The 13536-nt window shown below is 38.4% G+C and overlaps 1 pseudogene; it reads right to left on the reverse strand.

The window, feature by feature from the left end:
- Positions 1–13536, reverse strand: part of LOC109489260 — a 138455-nt pseudogene that overhangs the window by 984 nt on the left and 123935 nt on the right.

The raw sequence follows: 13536 nt of genomic DNA on the forward strand, positions 1-13536 counted from the left end.
TTTTAAAGATTTTATTCATTTATTTGACAGAGATAGAAACAGCCAGCGAGAGAGGGAACACAAGCAGGGGGAGTGGGAGAGGAAGAAGCAGGCTCACAGTGAAAGAGCCTGATGTGGGGCTCGATCCCACAACGCCGGGATCACGCCCTGAGCCGAAGGCAGACGCTTAACCGCTTAACCGCTGTGCCACCCAGGCGCCCCTGGTTCTAGGTTTCTTATCTTCTTTGTTTAGAGGCTTTCTCACAACATACTGACAGACATCACCTTCTTTAGAGAGACTGAAAAGTTTTCAGATTTGGCGGGCTTTTTGGGGCTCCAGACGATGAGGCACAGTAGTATCAGTGAGTCCAGGAATATCCTGCTTCCCTTTTTTTACAATGACCAAGTTGAGAACACTGAGATTGGCATCCACAATGCAAGCCGAACAGATTTGCGCTTTCTCTCTCCAGTCCTCCTTGGTCTATAGCCTGAAGCCCCTTACTTAGCAGTAGGTGGACACGGCCATGGGTCAAGACACCCTGCTTCATGGGGAAGACTTATTTGTCATTGCCACCACTGATTTGGACCATATAACACCTTCATTCTTCACCCAGAGAATTAGCAGCAACTTCTGTGGCCATACGCTTCTCATAATAGGTATGAAGTTTGCTTTCATCATCCACTTCAATGAGTTTCTGAGGTCAGTACTGATGAGGTTGTGGAATATAGGTGAGGTTCTGTGGGGTGGAGTCCAGAGCTGACGACCAAGAAAGAATTCTTGAGATGTCTTTGGTGCAAAATGGTGGTTTATTAAAGCGCAGGGACAGGACCCAGAGCAGAAAAGAGCTGCTGCCCCAGGTTGTGAGGGGTGGTTGATTATATACTATGGGGTTGGGGGAGGTAAGGGAAAAGGGAGGTTTCACAAAAAGATTTTCATATGTTAAAGAAGACTCACAGGATATCAGAGGCCTTGCCATTGTCAAGTTAAGGTGGTTTTCTCCTCTAGTAAGGCATTAACATGAAGATAGTTGGGAGCTTCCTGGAGGAACATTACACTCTGCCTGCTTCAAGTATCTGTCTATGGGCTGCAGGTTACAAAGACTTTCAATTGTATTTACATTTACTTCCGGAAGCTAGGTTATTGATAGAAATGCTTTGTTCTTGTAGACTGCTAAGACATGTGTACACTAAGGGAGACTCAAGCCTTGCAGGATCGTGGTCTCTATAGGTTAACTGCTGCTTTTTCCTTCAGGGCAGCCAGGAGTGCCTGAGGAATGTCACATACATCCCATTGCGGGGGGGGGGGGGGGGGGGGGAAAGAGATGTTCCGCTTCATCCTGAAGCAGCCTACTGCCTCCGAGGCGCCGCATTCTTAAACTGACCAAAGTGCCAACACCTTTTGAAGGAGTGCATCAAAAACAGAAAAGTTCAAGTGATCACTGATGAAACTCTAAATATGTAAAGCCAGAGAAGGAAGTTTTAAAAATACACCAGAACTTCATACAGGGAGGGAAGAGACTATTCAAACATGCAAGGAAACACCAGTTTTAAAAGTGAGAGATGATTAGAAGAGGAACAAGTCAATACAAAAAGCAGTAATGGGTGAGTCTGTCTTAAAATAATGAAGTTCAGAACAGCAAATCTAAGATGGTCTAGCATCATACATGATAAGAAAATAGAGATGCTGAGTGAGTTTCACCTGTTTTTTGAAGGCACAGAGGGAAATGGAATAGCCAGTTAGGAGGCTTGCTAACTACGAGCCATGGAATGAAAGGCTGGAGAAGACTTTGGAGATACTTATCCCAATCTTCTTACTTTATTGTTGAGGAAATGGAAGTCTCAGGAGTTTCCGTGACTTAAGAAGTTACACAGGAACTTTATGACAGACCCAAAAAAAGAATCTGATCCCCTAACTCCAGCCCAAGTTCCCTACTGAATGTATCACTGACTTTCTGCTTGTCCTTTCCCTTAATCATCTGGCCATAAATTTCCCACTGAACACTTCTTTAATAGCGTTCCATTTTTGGTATACAATGTTTTCATTTTAATTCATCAAGGTATTTTCTAATTTACCGTGTTATTTTCTTCTTGGACTCATTTATACAGGAGGTTTAATTTAAAAAAATATTTGTGAATTTCCCAAATTTTCTGTTATTGACTTCTAGTGTAATTTAATTTTGGTATGAGAATATTCTTTGTACAATTTCAATTGTTTTAAACGTATTAAGACTTGTTTTTTGACCTGTACTAGAGAATGTTCCATGTGCACTGGAGGTGAATATATCTTATACTGTCCTCGGGTGCAGTACTCTACAGATGTCCGTTACATCTATTTGTTTTATAGTCTTGTTCAATTCTTTATTTCCTTATTGATCTTCTGCCTAGTTGTGTTATCCATTATTTAAACTGAGTATCGAAATATTCAACTATTATTGTTAAATTATCTCTTTCTCCCATATATTCTTCCAGATTTGGCTTCATGTATTTTGGGGCTCAGTTGTTAGGAGAATGTATGTTTACAGTTACTATATATTCCCCATGGAATCACCTTATCATCATTAGGCAATTTCTCTGTTATCTTTAGTGACATTTTTTGTTTTAAAATACATTTTGCTGGGGCGCCTGGGTGGCACAGCGGTTAAGCGTCTGCCTTCGGCTCAGGGTATGATCCCGGTGTTACGGGATTGAGCCCCACATCGGGCTCTTCCGCTATGAGCCTGCCTCTTCCTCTCCCACTTCCCCTGCTTGTGTTCCCTCTCTCGCTGGCTGTCTCTATCTCTGTCGAATAAATAAATAAAATCTTTAAAAAATAAAATAAAATACATTTTGCTGATATTAGTAAAACCACTCCAGTTCTCTTTTGAAATATATTTTTCTATTCTTTATTTTCAAACTATTTGTGTCTTTGAATCTAAATTGTGTCTCCTACAGCCCGTTTGACAGATTAAGTCTGCAATGCTGTGTAAACAGAATGTCTTGGTCAGAATGAAGGGAATGAGATGAGTTTGTATGAGAGTCAACAAGATTAACTACTGTCTCATTTTCTTATAAGCCAATGGCTTTAAAGACATTGATAGGGCAATGTGCTGGTTACCATGCACAATCGTAGTCATATTATTAATAAACTATAACTTCCTTGAAGATAAACTACCTTATTCATCTCTAAAAACCCTAATCCCTAGCACAAATGTAGTAGATACTATAGGTTGTCTATCCAAGTCCCTTCTCCCCTTCTCCCTTGCCCAGAGACACCCAATTGTGTTTAAGTATTAGAGTGCCATCTGTTTTCGAAGACTGAGCCTCTCTCCAGCCCTGGGGAGAGGGGTGTATTTTTATTAATCTCCATAAGCCAATAGTGATACTCTCAATCCCTTTGTCAATGATAAATTAGGAATGAGAGTGTGACGCAATTCTGGCTTATGAGAATTTGTTCTTTTCTAATGCAGTCTGATAAACCATACCTTTTGATTGGATGGTTTAACCCATTTACATTTAATGTTGTTATTGATATGATTGATAATACATCTGACATTTTCCTTTTTTGGGGGGGTGTTTTATTCCCCCCTCTTTGTTTCTCCTTTACTATCTTCTTTTGTATTAAGATAATATTTTCCAGTGAAACATTTTAAAACCTTTGTTTTTAAACCATATTTTAAAAATTATTTTCTTTGTGGCTACTTTAGAATTTACAATATGCTCTTAACTAACCAAAATCTATTTTAGATTTATACCAGCTTTAATTTCAATAAACATAGAAACTGTTTCTTTAAAGCTCCATTTTCTTCTACTGTTTTATGCTATCGTTTCACAAATTATGCCTACTCATATTACAAATCCAACAATACATTACTACAATTATTATTTTATGTAATCTTCTTTCTTTTTTTTTTTTTTTAAGATTTTGTTTATTTATTTGACAGAGAGAGAGAGACAGTGAGAGAAGGAACACAAGCCGGGGGACTGGGAAAGGGAGAAGCAGGCTCCCCGCTGAGCAGGGAGCCCCGTGTGGGGCTCAATCCCAGAACCCTGGGATTATGACCTGAGCCAAAGGCAGATGCTTAATGACTGAGCCACCCAGCCGCCCCTGTGTAATCTTATTTCTATTTTAAAAAGCTGATTGAAGAAAAGAGATTATATATTTATAGACTTTGTTACATTAATCTTATTTATCATCGTGGCTTTCTCCATTTATTTTTATGGTTTCAAGTTACCATCTGGTGTCATTTTCTTACTCAATGCAGTTTTGTTCCTATTCACACACTTTATATAGTTATTGTCAACCATATTTCTATATGTTACAAGCTGCATAATACAATTATGTAGGCATTGTATCATATAATTAAATTTTAAATCAGTTGATATTAGAAATAAGATGAAATGCCATTATATTTTCTTTTATTGTTACCTATGTAATTGTCCCTACTAGAGCTTTTTTTTCTTTCATGTGGATTTGAATTATTACCTGGTAGCAATTGATGTCAGCCTTTGAACTTCTTTATAGTATTTCTTGTAAACTAGGTTTGCTAGCAAATTGCTGAAATTCTCTCAGATTTTTTCCCCTTTAATCTGGGAATGTCTTTATTTTGCCTTCATTTTTGTAAGATAGTTTTGCTTGATGTAAGATTCTTGGTTGAGGAATTTTTTTAGTTTCAGCACTTTGAATATGTCTTTCTTTTCTTTTCTTTTTTTTTTTTTTTTTAAATTTTATTTATTTATTTGACAGAGAGAGACAGCCAGTGAGAGAGGGAACACAAGCAGGGGGAGTGGGAGAGGAAGAAGCAGGCTCCCAGCAGAGCAGGGAGCCCTTTGCGGGGCTTGATCCCAGGACTCTGGGATCACACCCTGAGCCAAAGGCAGATGCTCAACCACTGAGCCACCTAGCGGCCCCTCCACTGTCTTTCTGACTTCCATTGTTTCTAGTGGGATATCAGCTATAATTGCTGTTCTTTTCTACATTATGAATTGTTTTAATCTTACTGTTTACAAAATTTTCTTTTTATCCCTAGATTTCAACATTTTACTAGGATGTGTCTAGGTATGGATGTGTTTATACTACTCAGAGTTGATAGAGCTTCTTGGATGTGTAGAATGTTTTGTTTTGTTTTATCAAATTTGAGAAATTAAAAATTTTTTGAGTCATTATTTCTACGAGTATTTTCTCTGTCCATCTTTGTTTATCATCTTCTGATATTATGTATATGTCAGTGTTCTCAATGGTGTCCCAGATTTGTCTGAGACTTTATTTTTCTTCGTTCTTTTATCTCTCTGTTATTCAGGTTGTATAATCTCTGTTGATCTATTTTTAAGTTTACTGATTCTTTCTTTTGGTGTCTCAAATTTACTGTTAATCCCCTCTAGTAAATTTTTCACTTTGGTTATCATACTTTTAAACTCCAGAATTTCCACTTGATCTCCTTTATCATTTCTGCCTTTTTTCCTCTGATGAGATGTCATTGTCATATCTTTAATTCTTTAAAAATTGTTTCCTTTAGTTTTTGAAAATATTTGTGATGGCAACTATGCATTCATCGTCTGATAAGACTACCTCCTGGGCCCTTTCAGGACAGTTTCTGTAGCCTGCTTTTTTTCCTGTGCATGGATCATAATATCCTGTTTCTTTCCCTCTTGTAATTTTTCGTTGTAAACTGGCCATTTTAAATAACACAGTATAGCAACACAGGACACTGATGCCCCATACCCATGCCCAGGGTCTTGATCTTGTCATCATTTGCTTGGGCATTTATTTGTTTAGTGACTTAGCTGCCCTAACTCTTTGAAGTCTATTTCCCTCCACAGTAGGCAACAACCTCTGATGTTCTGCTCCAGTTTTCTGTTTAAATTTTTATCTTTTAGTCTGACTACTTAAGGATTGCCCTTACTTCAGCATAAGCCATTTATTGGTCAAAAATTGTGCTTAAGCCACCTTGGACAATTAGATTTTTACTTTTTAATCACTGGATGCATGTATGGCCTCAAGGCTGCTGTAATAGTTCAGGGAGTTTACATTTTTGCCCCTTCATTCAGCCAGCTGAAATCTAGTAGCTCAGATTTTTCCTCTTCAGTTACTCCTGGAAGGGCATGGCCTTGGGCACGCACAGTCTTCCAGACTGTCAGAGATGTGTATGACTTTATTTTTAAGCCTGGGTTCCTAGGCATTGTCTCTGAGTCAGAGTAGCTTATTGTCAGTCAGTGTTTGGTCAGAGGTTATGCTTATGCCCTTAGTACCAGTGAGGTGTCTGCCTTTTGTTGGTTGATCTGTGTGCAGTTTGGGGGAATGTTTTTAAATCTGCCTCATGTTCTGCTCTGACTGGTCCTGAGTGGGTGCAACCTAGTACATGTACACAATCTTTCTGAAGCCCAGAGTTGACTATAATCCTAGGGGTGCTCTTCATGGTTGTTTATTTTCCTGGTTCTTTCTGTTAGATTTCTGATTATTCTGCCATTTTGCTTGTTTCTACTATTATGAAGATCTAATGTCCATTCTGTTGCTCTCCATTGTTTTTGAGAATGCCTGAGGCATGACATTCTCCATATACATTACAGATATTATCAGTTTCCTCAGGCAGAGCTGTGGAGTTTTGTTCCAATGTTTACGACTTCCCACTGAACGAAACCCTGCGCTGATGAACCAGAGTTCGGGGTGCCCCTCTTCCTTTTGAAGTGATAACCCTCTTCTACAAGCAGGTACTGGAGGGAGATTGTAGCCCCTGGTCTTATAAGATTGCCCTCCTGGTGTAGAACAACCGTTCTAAAAGTGAATTGGTTGAGGGACAATGGGGTCCCCCAATATTTTGGCCTGCTGTGTTTGGAGTAGAGAGTCTACTCAAATGAGTGGGGGCTGTGTGGGGGAAGGGAGCCCTAGCCCTCTTGGAGCCACCTGCCTGGAACAGAGCTTCTGCCACGTGGGGTTGAGGGGATGAGAAATGTAGCAGCCTACCCCTCTCAGGATAAAACCATAGCCCTAGACTGGGAGCTGTGGAAAGAGGGAGCTTCCATTCTCCTGCTTGCAGAGACTCAGGATAGAACTTCTGGAACACAGAGCTGAGGGGTGGGAACAGTAATAGAGTGGGTCCTGGTTCAAATGCTACAGTCTCTTGCTGTTCTTACCAAGATGTAATAGGTTGTTTGTTTTGTTTTGAATGAATATTTCTTCATTTGCTGGATGCCCTTAGGATAATTTCCAGAGATTTTAAATGATTACTATTATTTATTTATATTTTAAATGTTTTCCCTAGTTACATGCTTTTTTGTTGGGGAGAGAGCATCATTCTGGAAGTTGGCCCTTGTCTTTTATTTTTTTAATTGAATAAATAATTACCCTGTGTAATTAATAATAATATCCATGGGTAAGTGACTTCTCTGTGCCTCTTTTGAATGGCAATTTTGTTTACTTGTGCAAGGTAATCTATGTTTTTTAGGGGAAAAGAAACCAAACTGATCAAATGCATACCAGTTTAAAAAAAGACATATTAAATTTCTTACAACCATGAATTTGTATAGACATAGATATTTGAATTAATGCTTTCCTCTGTAACCCTTGGCCAATCACATAATCTATTGGGTGCCTCATTCATTCAAGTGGGGATGATAATCCTAAACTGCTCAGAATGTAATTATGAAGACAAACAAATTGGGGGAGGTTAATGTAAGGTTGTGGAAAAATGGTGGAATCTAATCAGATGGACTTAGATTCAAAACCTGGGCTCTGTCACTTACTAATAAGTTACTAATCCTTTTTGGGTCTCATTTTGTTTATATGTAAAATGAGAGTAATACAAGCTATCTCAAACAATTATTGAAATAATTTATACAAGTGCCTACTACATTGCTTTCCACAGAGTAAAATATAGGTTGTAAATTATTACTATTTTTGTTATTATTATGTATTATTAATACAAATATTAATAATAAAAGTTATTTATGTAGTTAATCATACAAATACAACAATTCTATTAATTAGGGTGTTTTAGTTGCAAGTAACAGAAAAATCAGCTCAAAAATTTCTTTCTTGCAAGAAGTCTAGAGGGAGGGGAGTTTCAGGGTTGGTTAAGTTAATGGCTCAAAGGTGTCATCAGGGAGCTAGATTTATTCACTTTTAGTTCTGCCATCCTCAGAGTTTTCCTTATGATCTTAGGTTGATTCTTTTAAAGATGCAAGATGGCAGGTACAGTTCTACGCATCAAATGCAGGTTGCAGTGTTGATAGGCTGAAAACGGAATGTCTCTGTCTTTGGTTCCTTTTTATTTATTTATTTATTTTTATTTTAATTTAAAAAATTAATTTCAGAAGTAGAATTTAGTGAATCATCAGTTGCATATAACACCCAGTGCTCATTACATCAAGTACCCTATTTAATGCCTGTCACCCAATATTCCCTACCCCTAGCCACCTCCCCTCTAGCAGCCCTCAGTTTGTTTCCTAGAGTTCAGCATCTCATGGTTTGCCTCCCTCCCCAATTTTCGTCTTATCTTATTTTTCCTTCCCTTCCCCTGTGTTCATCTGTTTTGTTTCTTAAATTCCACATATAGTGAAATCATATGGTATTTGTCTTTCTCCGACTGACTTATTTCACTTAGCATAATACCCTCTAGTTCCATCCATGTTGTTGCAATGGCAAAATTTCATTCTTTTTAATGGCTGAGTAATAATCCATTGTATGTATATATACCACATCTTCTGTATCCATTCATCTGTTGGTGGACATCTGGGCTCTTTCCATAGTTTGGCTATTGTGGGTATTGCAGCTATAAACATTGGGGAGCATGTGCCTCTTTGAATCACTGTGTTTGTATCCTCTGGATAAATACCTACTAGTGCAGTTGCTGGGTTGTAGGGTAGCTCTCTTTGGTTCCTTTTTTTTTTTTTTTAAGAATTTATTTGTTCATTTAAGACACACAGAGAGAGAGAGAGAGAGAGAGAGAGCTTGAGAAGGGGGAGAAGCAGAGGAAGAGGGAGAAGCAGACTCCCCACTGAGCCAGGAGCCCGACACGGGGTTTGATCCTAGCACCCCCAAGATCATGACATGAGCCAAAAGCAGACACTCAAACATCTGAGCCACCTACTGCCCCTCCTCTTTGGTTCCTTTTTAAGAACAAAGTGAGCGCTCCCAAAAAGCCCCTAAAAGTTTTCCCCTCAGTTCTCATAAGCCAGAATTGTGTCACACTCTCATTCCTAATTTATCATTGACAAAAGGATTGATAGGATCACTATTGGCTTATGGAGATTAATAAAAATTCACCCCTCCCCCTCAGGGCTGGAGAGAGGCACAATGTCTTTGAAAACAGATGGCACTCTAATACTTAAACACAATTGGGCGTCTCTGGGTAAGGGAGAAGGGGAGAAGGGACTTGGATAGACAACCTATAGTATCTACTACATTTGTGCTAGGGATTAGGGTTTTTAGAGATGAATAAGGTAGTTTATCTTCAAGGAAGTTATAGTTTATTAATAATATGACTACGATTGTGCATGGTAACCAGCACATTGCCCTGTCAATGTCTTTAAAGCCACTGGTTTATAGGAAAATGAGACAGTAGTTAAACTTGTTGACTCTCATACAAACTCATCTCATTCCCTTCATTCTGACCAAGACATTCTATTTAGCCAGCATTGCAGATTTAATCAATCAAACTGGCTAAAAACAATAAAGGGAATTTTGAAAAGTACCCCCCGATGATGGGAAGGTATCACCAATACCTAGAAAAGTTATGTTTATCTTATCTGTAAAGTAACTAATTCATGTTGATTTGAAGAATCGTCAATTGATATTCTAGACTGTTTTGAAGATAACACTCAGGGTTCTATCTAGTGGCCCAGATCTTTTGAGTTTCTACCCACAGAGGAACACATTCTGTCAGGTAGGTATTTGAAAGTTTTGAAGAAAAGAATAATGGAGATTTAGTTCTATTTTGAATGAACACCTAAGAAAGTCTATTCTTGGCTAGAATTGGGGTAGAAAACATAATTGAAAGTGGTTTTAGTTTCAGGATTTCATATTTGGTAGTGGGGTGGAGAGAGAAGTACCAGTGTCTTTATTTATTAAGTATATATTATTTGTCCATATTTCCAAACTACACACCTAAGCATTTAATATATGTTGTATGTTTTGGCAGGAAATGATGAACCCACAAGCAGAAACGCCCAAGGACCTTAATAGAAACTTATTGTTATAACACAAAACGGCAAATGATAAGGCACTTTCTGCTATAGGACTTCTGCAGAAGGAAAACAAACAAGCAACAAAGCAAACAAAACAAACAAGGGAAACAGCAAAGAAAGATAATGACAGATACAAACAATAATGATACATAGTACACACACATAAACACACAATCATCAAACATTTATTGGGTCCTTACTACACATGAGACACTATCCTAAAAAGATATAAAGAGAAAGAAGACAAACAAATTCCTATGCTCAAAAAACGACAAGATTGCAAGAGAGAGAATACACATACTCAAAGTACTACGAACAAAACAAAACAGTTTTAATTTTTAATAATAATAGCAAATGCATGCATAATGGTTATTATTTGCCAGGAACTGCTCTAAACACTTTACCTATATTAACTAATTTAAACTTATAAACCCCACTAAACTTATATAACCCCACTAAGTAAACCACTAACGTAGTTTAAAGCGATTATCCCCATATCACAGAGGAGGAAACTGAAGCACAGAAATAATTTGTCCAAGTTTGTGTAGTTAGAAACTGGAGGATCTGGGAGGATAGCCCAGGTAACCTGGTTCCAGAGTCTATGCTGTGCACAGCGATTCGTAATTATGTATAAGGTAACTTCACAGACAAGATAGAGAATTTGGCCTTATTAGGAAAATATAAAGAAAATACAATAAGACTTCAGAGAAATGAGATCTTGTTTCTAGGTAGAGTGATAAAATATGCCTTTCTTGAAGAGAAACCATTTGGAAGATATGGAGGATTTAGGTAGAAACAGTCTCTGGGGGAGAGCAATATTGTTGGTACAGCATGAGGTTTTAGGAGAATGAAGATTTTTCCAGCTTAGTTGGAATATAATTGGGCTAGAAGACTAACAGACGGTAAGCAGTGGGAAGAATCCTAAATTGTTAGAGCTGGCAGATGTCTAAACCATCATTTAGTTTGGCTCCTTGATTTACTGAGAAAGAAAATGAAACTTGGGAGAGACAAAGTGACTGGAGCATGATCCCAGTGGGGCAGGGACTGGCAGATCAGGATTGGAGCTCTGTTCATCTGACTGCTGGGCCAGGAGTGTTCATATTCCATCAAATTGTATCATCAGATCATGGAGAGACTATATCTAAGTAACAGCAAACTACTAAGAATTTTGAGCAGGAAAGGAAAACCTGAATTTGAATCCCAACTCCTTAACCTGTTAGTTGTATGACTCGGGAGTATTTCCTTTAACCTCTTTAAATTCCGTATGTCCATCTGTAAAATGGGGATAATAAAATGCTTATGTCATAGGAATGCTGTGAGAAGTGGATGAGGTACCTTGCACATAGTAGATGCTAAGTAAATAGGGAAATCAAATTTTCTTCTCCCTCTATCCCTCTTTATTTATTTTCTTCTTCGGTAAACTTTCTTTCATTCTTCTTCCCCCTCTTTCTTTTTTTTCTTCCTTTATCAAACAGAAAGGTGGGGAGAGGCAGACATTGACCCGCCCTGCACCCACACACAGTGTGCTCCTACCCAGGATCTGTATCTCTTGGCCTAAAGGATGTGAAGGGTATTCTGCCCAAGTTCATGACAGATCACAAGTGCAGAATGGCCGTAACACCCAGGGAAGCCCTCAAGCAATGGCTGAGAGGATTTGGTGCATAAATTCCTCAGCTTCTTCCTTGACACACTGGTAAGATTCCTCTGAGGCACATGTTTCATGATGTTTCCCAGGGTTTCCCCACAGAATTGATCTCCAGTCCCCTCCAGAAAAAGCAGATGTCTTCATTGGCTGCCTTCCCTTCCCTGTCTCACTTCTCCACTCCCCTTTCAACCTTTCAGATAAACGACTGGCACATGAATATTTGTCTGCTTTGTGGGGATTCCACGCTATGATGGTGTGGGATCATAAAAGTTGGAATCAGGTCCTAGATCAGGGAGGAAGGGCAATAGAAGTATAGATTGAGGGACTAGTGCAGGGGAAGCAAAAGGTTGTTTTACAGGGTTAGGACTAACAGTCTACTGACTGCCATGCTAGCTCTTTTATCTTTGTCATCCTGGCCTCTCATGTTTCTTGACATTCCAGGCCTGAGCAGCATAACCCCAGAAGTGTCATTATAGTATCTACTGGGAAAATTCTGAATGGCCTGGCTTCTGGGCTGACCTTTCCTTTCCTAAGCTGATAACTTCTCTGGCTTCTTAATAGTAGAACGAGAAGGAGGAAGCCACCAGTGCTAACAAGCACCATGATTCTGGGAACAAGGGTATTCCCAAAACACAGACACCAATAACTGTCATTTTCAGAATTACTGTGGGTGGTGCTGGCAATGAAGGCAGCCCAGAGTAGTTGCCTACTTATCTAGAGGACAGTGAGTTTTCTGGAACTATGGAGATGGGCCTGGGCTAGGAACAGACTTTTCTCTGAGTGCATGAGTTTCACCAACAAAAGCAGAGAACTCTTACAGTTTAGCCTTACCCTTGCACCCAGGAGAATGCTGCTTCCAACAGGGCAGGGCTCATCTGAGCCTAGCATCTCCAGTTTCATGCATCTATCTCCTAATTAGACCTTCTTTATGCTACAAGGTAGAATTTCAGAGGGGTTGCTGTATAACAGGTGGACAGGAGAAAAGGATATCTTTATCAGACTCCCATGAAAATATATTTTAAAAGTCTAGAGCAGTAGGAGAATGCAGCCAACTGATGTTTGGAAAGACCCAACATTCTAGGAAAACAGACATTCAAGTTTCAGGGATGGTTAACACTAGATTTTCTGATGAGATTATCCCTAGTACTGTCTTTGTGACCAAATGACAATGAAGCCCTTTTTATGCAGTAAACACTAGACAGTAAGAATAATGTTAGAAAAAGTTTTCTAACACTTTGAAGTTTGGAATGTAACTTGAGTGTTTGAAATTTAAATGAGAGTATAAATATGGGGAAGTTGAAGGTAGATGGTTTTCTAAAAATCAACTCATTGGAAACAATTGTTAAAATTAGGATATTGGTCAAAAATGGATATTTCCAATCTCTGCAGCTTTTCACCCAGTGTTGCTTCCCATTTCATTATAAAAATCATTTGTTCACAAAAAGGGGTTAACACTATGCATGTATTAAAGATTTAGGGTTAGTGGTACAACAAAGTCTGTGAAAACTAAATTAATTTTAAAAATCTAGAAAGTATTTCCAATTTCTTTATTTCTTAGTCTATTTTTATTTTTTTTAATTTTAATTTTTTTTAAAAGATTTTATTTATTTATTTATTTATTTATTTATTTATTTATTTATTTGACATAGATAGAGACATAGATAGAGACATAGATAGAGACAGCCAGTGAGAGAGGGAACACAAGCAGGGGGAGTGGGAGACATAGATAGAGACATAGATATTTATTTATTTAT

This window comes from Ailuropoda melanoleuca, chromosome 8 (genome assembly GCF_002007445.2).
Source record: "Ailuropoda melanoleuca isolate Jingjing chromosome 8, ASM200744v2, whole genome shotgun sequence".
Lineage (NCBI taxonomy): Eukaryota > Metazoa > Chordata > Mammalia > Carnivora > Ursidae > Ailuropoda > Ailuropoda melanoleuca.